This window comes from Eptesicus fuscus, chromosome 12 (assembly GCF_027574615.1).
Source record: "Eptesicus fuscus isolate TK198812 chromosome 12, DD_ASM_mEF_20220401, whole genome shotgun sequence".
Lineage (NCBI taxonomy): Eukaryota > Metazoa > Chordata > Mammalia > Chiroptera > Vespertilionidae > Eptesicus > Eptesicus fuscus.
In genome coordinates, this window is record NC_072484.1 from 47,343,956 (window position 1) to 47,352,608 (window position 8,653).

The 8,653-nt window shown below is 39.3% G+C and overlaps 1 pseudogene; it reads right to left on the reverse strand.

Moving 5' to 3' along the window:
* Positions 1-851: 851 nt before the first annotated feature.
* Positions 852-2,537, reverse strand: LOC103304971 (pre-mRNA-splicing factor RBM22-like; annotated as a pseudogene).
* Between the last annotated feature and the right edge of the window lie 6,116 nt (positions 2,538-8,653).

The window sequence follows — 8,653 nt, forward strand, 5'->3', positions numbered from 1 at the left end:
ACCGATCAGAATTCCCTGCCCAAAAGCAAGGAATTAAAATGAGACACATGAAGGTGAACCCTAAAGTTCAAAGTTCCAGCCTAAGTCACAAGTCTTCCATTCAAACACACTCCAATGCTTTTCGTTTCAGTCTGTTACAGTGTTTTATAGGAAGTTCTTTAAAATAATTTCATCCCAGACACAAGGTTTCTTCACTGATACACAGCTTCGTGACATTTGTTTCCATCCCATAGAAAACCAAAGTAATTTTTATTTTTGTCTCTGTTTTGGTAGCATAAAGAAGCAAAACTATTAGCCAGATTCCTTTAGTAATCAATGAGGGAGAGGTAAGAAGAGACCTGGGCAGAGCCACCTGCTGGATTCCACTTCTCTTTCTAAGGGTGTGACTTCAGAAGTGTTAAATCACACTTATGCCACTACAATGATTAGTACTAGTAATCTTTCTTTAGATGATAAAAAGGAAAGTACCTAATGGACATAAAAATGGTCAAAAGATTCTTTCCGCAGTTTAATGACCCCCATCCAAAAAAATAATACAAAATGAACATTTAATTGGGATGGTAACTCCGTTGGATATTCCAATTCACCCCATTGCTTGCTCCCCATAGCAGTAAGGGAACAGGCATTAAGTTTTATTAATAACGTTATAGTAGTAACCAGATGTGTCGATGGCAATTTATTTGAGGTCCATCAATCAAAGCATGGCTATTGCTTTCTGACTGCCCACATCTGAACACATTCAGCTACTATGGAAACTACAAAGGAAGGAAAAAATACATTTATCCCGAGATATGTTTCCTGGGATTTTGAAGGACCCTGTCTTCCGTGAGCTCCAGAATGGTGATAATGTGCTAGGGGCGGCTGTGTTTCCCAGCATGAGCTCCCATTCTCTGAGGGTCCTGAGAAGGATAGCGGATTGGTCCTGGAGCCCTCGTGACAGGGGAGGTGATCCCATTGGGTGCAGCATATGTGGCCCAAAGCCTGGGGGTGGTGGCAGGGCGATGTTCACCACAGCCGGAGGGCCACTGGGGGAGAGGGAGGAGGGGGGGGGGGCAGGTTGAAGTAGTTGGCAGAGGTTTCTGCTGCTGCAGGAGGAGGAGGTTGGTGGCAGGCCTGGAACGGGCTCCAGCTTGATGCCAGAGTCTGCGGTTCCGTCCTTCTCTTTTCCTTTTCCTCGGGCTGCTTGGGACCTTCCCCATTTCACGTTAAGTCGACGGCCACTGACAATCAGCTTATTAAAGGACTTCTCCGCAGCCCCTTCTGCAGCTTGCCTTGTGGCACACTGGATGAAAGCACACTGCTGACTCTGCACCGCGGTGACCGTCCGAGTCTCTCCAAACTGGTAGATGTGATCTCTTAGATCTGTCTCAGTAATGGTATCGCCCAGACCACCAACATAGTGTGGTGATAGTCTTGTCCTCTGGCGGGTCCAGACGAGGCGCTGATTCCGTAATATCGGTCTTTAATGTTCTGATCAGCAAGGGGGTCATCTGGATCTGGGCTTCTCGTGTCTGTATGGACACTCCTCTCCTCTCTTACATTCTCCTTTCACCCAGAAGGAGCAAACGTGGGGTCGAATCCTTCCGTAGGAGGGTGTGGTCCAGGCCAGTTAGAGCAGCATGTCCCTGGTGGCTGTGGCTTTCCCCAGCATGCCAGCTCCATCAGAGTTAGACATCTCCCTCGCCATATTCTGTGTGTAGTACTCCGCTGACATCCGACTTTGGCATGTCATCCTTAGAAGACAATCCTGCGTCACGAACCCGGACGGGCAGACCATACTCTAGATCAGTGGTCCCCAATGTGGGGCACATGCCCCACAGGAGGGCAATTTGATTTTTAAGGGGGGCAATTCAAGAATGAGTTATCGACAGTGAATTCTATGCATTTCTTATGGTTCTAGGGGCTTCATATACAGTATATAAATATACATTGTGACATATTTATGCATTTCAGTTCTCTATATGTTTTGAAACTTTATTTGTTATTTTTTTCATATCACTTCATATTATTATTACTTTTTTTAACAATTTCTTAGTGATTTCTTCCTCAGGACTTCAACTGCATTTTTGTCTTTTATTTTTTTCTTTCATGGATGCCATATTCTTTGGAAGCTTGTTTAGACCAAGTTAATGGCCTTTTAGGCTTCCTCCACTTGAATAGGAGTTCACTTTTTGGATAATAAGAATTATATGTCACGGGGGAGTGGGCATCAGGATTTTAGAGATGCGTAGGTGGGGCATGGCCAAAAAAAGGTTGGGAACCACTGCTCTAGATCCAAGAGGCAGGTCTGACAGACATTCTTTAATTTACTACAGGTTTGGCACGCTTCAGTCTTCTTGAAACACATGCAGACTCCGGGGCACCAGCAAAACACTGAATGGCCTGGCACAGATTTTGCATTCCTTACTGTACTTTTCTTTGGTTATTCGGCTACTAGTATATGGGTTTTCTCCAAGACATGTCTGGTGCAGAATGGGGAAGTGTGCATGCTCCCAGTTCTGCATGTTGTAGGTGCTGGAACCCACAGAAGTTGCCATCTTGAGAGCGTCCAGAGGCAGTGGCTGCCTCCAGGTTGGAAGAGAGGAAAGCCACAATCAGGAAACCAATTTTTACTCAATAGAAAGATGACGGGAGACCTTGTCATCAAAGCTGCCAAAGATGGACTCTGCAGTGACAGGGGCAGCTGGGAGAGGTCAGTGACAGGGTTTGGTCTCATATAAATGCATTTTAAGTTTCTTTTCAGAATTTAGATTGTGTGAGTCAGTGACTAAAAAATCCCTCATTTTGGTAAACCAACATTTTTAGAATAATCATTTGTCAAATAAATGTCTAAAGACAAACTTATTCAGTCACTGACTTACATTTTATATTGGTGTCACATGGTACTGGTATAATTGTTCCCAATACCATAAGTCAAGAAATTTTACTAAAGACAAATGAGGGTAATAACAAATCTCATTAGATGCTGAACACCATTATAAATTATCATTGTTGTAGGTATTTAAAGCTGTACCTCCTAAACTGGTAATTTATTTTTCTATTTATGTATTCAAGTTGAGTTCCTACAGCATCACCTGTATACTGTGCTTCTTTTTCTGGTACTGTTTTATTTGTATAAAATAAATAGTGACTTTAAAAAATACATATATATATATAATAAATGTATATTAAAATGTCCTAAAATTAAGTAAAATTCAGAAGTTTTTTCTTTAAAAATTGTTATTTATAACATCATATTTTGAAATCAGCAATGTATTATAAGTTGAATGTTTTATAAAATTTGAAGGAAACAGATCTTAATAATAATCAAAATATACATTCCTTTGTCAAAAGATGTAATACCTAACTTATATCTGGAGATGCTACCGAAGATTCTGCACTTTATTCACACACACACACACACACACACACACACACACACACGCACACTTTTGGAAACATTTAAGCAAGCAAAGTAAGTGTGAAAGAAATTAAAACATTTTATCATTTTGGAAGGCTTATTAAGCGTATTTTTCAGAATTACGCAACACACATTCCTAAACACAAACATGACATGTATGTGACTGCCCCTTGTCACAGCTCTGCTATGACACATGGAATGGCAAATACTATTTTGCTGCCATATCTGAACAGGATTCTACATATTAGCAAACCCACCAAGAAGATATGGTGCTCATTTTTGTAAGAGAGCAGAAAGGTCTATTATCTCTTATTTATACATTAACAACTTAATAAAAAAATTATTATATTATAAAGTTCCTGTGAGTCACAAACTTTAACTCCTACAAGTTAGAAAAGCAGATAAACATCGACTGCATGAAGAGAACACACTCTGAAGGAGCAATGCTTTCTTGGACAACCCATGGGAATATATTGCATTTCACTGTGTCCCCAGGGCTCTGTGATATTACTTAGATTGTGGCAGGCCTATATTTCTGGGAGCTTCTATTTGTTTTCTTCACTATTAGATTATAAAGTTTTCAAGATGAGAAAATAAAATATTAAGTTTTGAGTCTCTACAGTCACTGGAGCAATCTTCTTAGATAATAGTTGCTCAATAAATATTAATTGAATTGCATTTTACCATGCCTTTAATTCACCTTTCAATGTATAAAATATTTTCTTCTTCTTCTTCTTCTTCTTCTTCTTCTTCTTCTTCTTCTTCTTCTTCTTCTTTTTGCATTTTAAATTGGCAAAACATTTGGCAAGCCAAAAGCATCTTTAATAAAGTAATTTTAATATGCCTCTCTAACCCTGGAGAATCTTTTAATAAAGAGATTAAAAGTGGTGAATTTGTATGCAATGCACTCAAGGGGACAATGTGTGACGCAGGTGATGGAGAGCAGCATTTTATTGCAGTGCATTGGGTGCTGGACGCTAATTACAGCAGTTAGAACATTTTCTTAGCGTTATCCATTCATGAGAAAGTCACATACACAGGGGGCAGATTTGAAAATGCCCTTTAAAATAAAAAAGAGCATGAAACATTTAAGTGGAAACATATATTAGAAGTTAAGAATCTTCACTTAATTTCTTTTGTATTCATTAGAATTACATCACTGCCAGTTTCCCCCTCTGACTTGGACATTGCTGTAGAAACACACAAAACGAGTGTTTATATATAGACAACACACAGGTATTAGAAGCCTTGAAAGCTACAGTAATTTACATATGAAGTTTCTGTAAGAGAAAGTGCCAGAAGCCAATTACAGCATGTCATAATTGCAAGAGTTTCATCAAAAGGTTGATGGAACTTGGGGACTCAACAAGGGCTGAGTCACATATGTTATCGCCTGCTGGAATGGCTAAAGGAATTTCCCCAAACCTGAAAAGGGATGATTGTTTACTGCCAGACAGCTCAGGGCATCTTAATCTACATGTTATTGCCTTCCTGCTGGCTAAACACCTGAACAGAGGTAGGCTATTCCCCATTCTGACAATGGACTCTGTAGACAAAACTGTACCCTTTGGAGTGTATATCTCCACCTTGCCTTAGGACAATTTGTGTTAATAAAAAGGAAGGGGTCCCTGAGACAAGGGGAACTTAGCTCCTTTAGCTAAGCTCCTCTGACCCCCAATGCCTTTCAAAATTATGTTTCGTCACTGGACTCTTACTTCAGTTACAAACAGCCTTTCTCCAGATTGCTGAACCCTTCTTAATGCCAGAACAAGAACCCCGGCAAGGAAGCCTAGTGTTATCTTTCCACTCCAGGATATTTATTTTCACTGTGAACAACTGCAGTTGTGACCATTTTCCTTCCATATATTGCAGGGATTTATGAAATGTGTCCCCGTTTTAGGAGGTCATTTTATAGTGGCCATAAAAATTAGAATGGTCTCAAGTTAACAGACCCAAATGAACAGAATATATCAGTTAAAAATCAGAATGCAATCTTAAAATAAATGTCACTTATAATCTCCTCTGCTTGTAAAAGAAAGCTGTGCTGATAGTTCTATTTATTGCCTTTTAAATCAGTTGTTGATCCGGGAATAAACCAAAAAGGGGAGAGAGGGCTTTCTGGCACAGAGGGGTTTCTCCCACAGCTGACCAACACAGAGAAATGAAAAAATGGCCTGTGAGACCCCACAACACACAGCCCCGAGGGTCATTGAGAACCTCCTCAGCAGCTAAGACAAGTTACTACAAATTCAATAATTTAGTAAATATTTCTAACTAGGGGAGACTTTCAATAAACAAGAGAAAGACTTTCTATTCTGGGGGTGGGGTGGTTAAGTTTTCTTTTAAATGGTGGAAGAATATAACAAAAAAGAGAGGAGAGTCTATTTTTGACATTTGCTTTCTGAAATATAATGTCCTAAGGGGAATGGAGAGACATAAACAGAATCTGAGAATAAGAGTTTCCACTCACTTCCCAGATCAGAGGGAAGAACAAGATTCCCTGATGCTCTGGGGAAGAGAGAAGAGAGGTGGAGAAATGGACCAGGAGCTCTGTTTTGGCTGCCTCTGACACAATTCCGGTCAAGCCCTGTGCCAACACCAGACACACGATGACGGTACCTCAAGAAGACACCAGGGAGCAAAGAGCTACACAGTGAGTCCAACCATGTCCTCAGAGCTGGATCCATGCACTGGCTTGGAGACAAAGTCACAATGATTCCAATTCTCCAAGCCTGGGGTACAGGAGCAAGAGCAGCCAGAGGGAAGCCTGAGGGTGGTCAGTGGTGACACACCTTTTTGTGCCCGTCTTTGTGGATCACTTACCAAATATCAGGGCATCCAGACTAGCAATCACTTGAGGAAAATGAGCATGACTTTCTCCCAGCATGCCCTGGGACCACGTGTTCCTTCCAAAACTCAAATGCAGCCTTAGGAACAGTTGATAGGATAGTAGGGTTACAAGGAAGTGATATTTAGTCATGCATCTGATGTTAAAAAAGCAAATCACTGAAATTAAATAGAAGAGACTAGAGGAAAGACATAGTTCTTAAGTGTTTAAGATGTGGATAGAGAATGCTCCATAGGCACTGTCCTGGGCACTAGAGGGACAAAGGCAAAATGAAAGACCTGGCTGCCGTCACCAGATGGTTGATAGTTGGCAAGGGAGACAAATATTCACCCATAATTGAATAACATATATGAAAATAAAAGTTAAGTGTGCAGATGCATTGTTTTGTGTGTTTGTTGGGATTTGTATTGGGACCAGAGGAAACCTCTCTGAAAATATTACATTTTACTGAGACATGAATCATGAACATGAGACATTCAGATAAATATAGGAAAGTAAAGGATTCTAAGAAGGGGAACACACACACACACACACACACACACACACACACACACACACATCAATTTCTGATGTGGAAATTGTTTGATGCTTGCAAGCCTTGGAAGATGGCCACTAATTCAGATTTTCAACTATGCTGAGGGGAAGGTGGTACCCTAGCCCCCACATTTCTCACGGGTCAACTATACTTTTTTATGTAACACTTCCAGAGAAGAAACTTGCCTTCCCACATTAGCCAAAACCCCTTAAACTCTTACGGTTCAATACCACTTTGGTCCAAAAGGTTCCCAGCAAAGATGATTCAGAGGAGATGCCCTCTTCCTTCCATGAAGGAAAGAGAAAATGAGCTTAGGCAAGATTCCTTGTGAATAAGCATTTTATCATCACAAAGGCTTCTAACATAATTATTTGAATCACCTTAAATGATATTTTTTCTTAGTTGTGAAACTTAAATTCATTCATTCCTAATAAATTCATTGTGACATTTAATCATCTAGTAAATTTTTTCTCTGAAGGTTTAAACACTTAAACATCTGTTATTATCAAACAGCATGATGATAACTGCTCTTTTGAAAGCATCCCACGCAAGGTTAAAATAGAATAGGAAAACTGCAACAAATCAACCTCCCACAATACATCTTAATGCTAATATTTCTCATTTTAATCAGTTTTCCTCTTAAATTGTAGGTCATTAAAAGTTACATTATCTTTCATTGGACTTCCTAATCTTTATATTCCAATCATTTTGATTCATAGTAATCCACTTAGATTATGTATTATCTACTCTGGTTTACTTAATCATAAAAATACTACATATGTTACTTGAAATATTTTATTTGCTAATCATAAGCTGACAATGATATGTTTGTGGAGAATGACATTTATGCTATTAGAATTGGAATAAAGTTACTTTTACCCAGGTGGCCATAGAATATGTAGAGCAACAGTAAATACCATCTACTAGGCAGTTATATATGAAATGTTGAAATAAATAGTGTTAAAAAAAAGCTATTTGGTAAAGTTAAGCCCATTTAGGGACTGAGTTATATATCACAGATTTTATCACAGTCAGAAATACATGATGCTTTTGTATAGTTGTAAACACTTAACACTGAAGAAATTCTGGGTAACTATCTTACAATACATTAAAAACTGTTGTTTACAAAAATTGTTAAATTAGCCCCTTACCTGGGAGGCACTCACAGTCTAATTGTGGTAATTCTCAAAGTGGAGTGTTAGAGTTCTGTGTCATAAAGGGAAGAGGGGAGGGTAAAGGTCTGTGCATGAAAACAAGCAAAACAAAACCTATTCAATGTTATGACATGCTTTTTTTTTTCTTCTTGCATTAGAGAACTGAATACCATTCTGAATTACTTTTAAACTTGGAACTACTATTTTACAATGAAGAGTTGTTCACTATAAAATCACTTTCTTCCCTAGTAAATTCTAGGCTTCATAAGGAAGGAAACATATCGGTTTTATTTTATCACTGTGTATCCTAGTACTATATGCATAATATATGCCCAATAACTCCTTGTATAACTGAATATACAGACTAAAGTTCAACAAAATCTTATTGGGTAGTGAAATATGGGTTGACACCATTGTGAAACAAAGCAAGAGGTGAGTCTGTATCTGCTATGCGTTCCCTTTCCTGCTTGATGGTGACAAGAAGCCTGAACAGGGGTTCTACTGCAGTGCCAGTAAGACAGAAGCTTCAATCGATGAACGCAAAGGGGTGGGAACCCTGCAGTTCTGTCAGTGGACAGAGAAGATGGGTTAGAATCCAAAATCTTCAGGTTGACAGAGAAGCCCGTGGTGGAGGTAATGCTGTTCCTGCAGATAATGGCCAGGCAAGCCAGCATCAAGATGCCTTATGACCAAAGAGATTAGAATTTTCTATATTA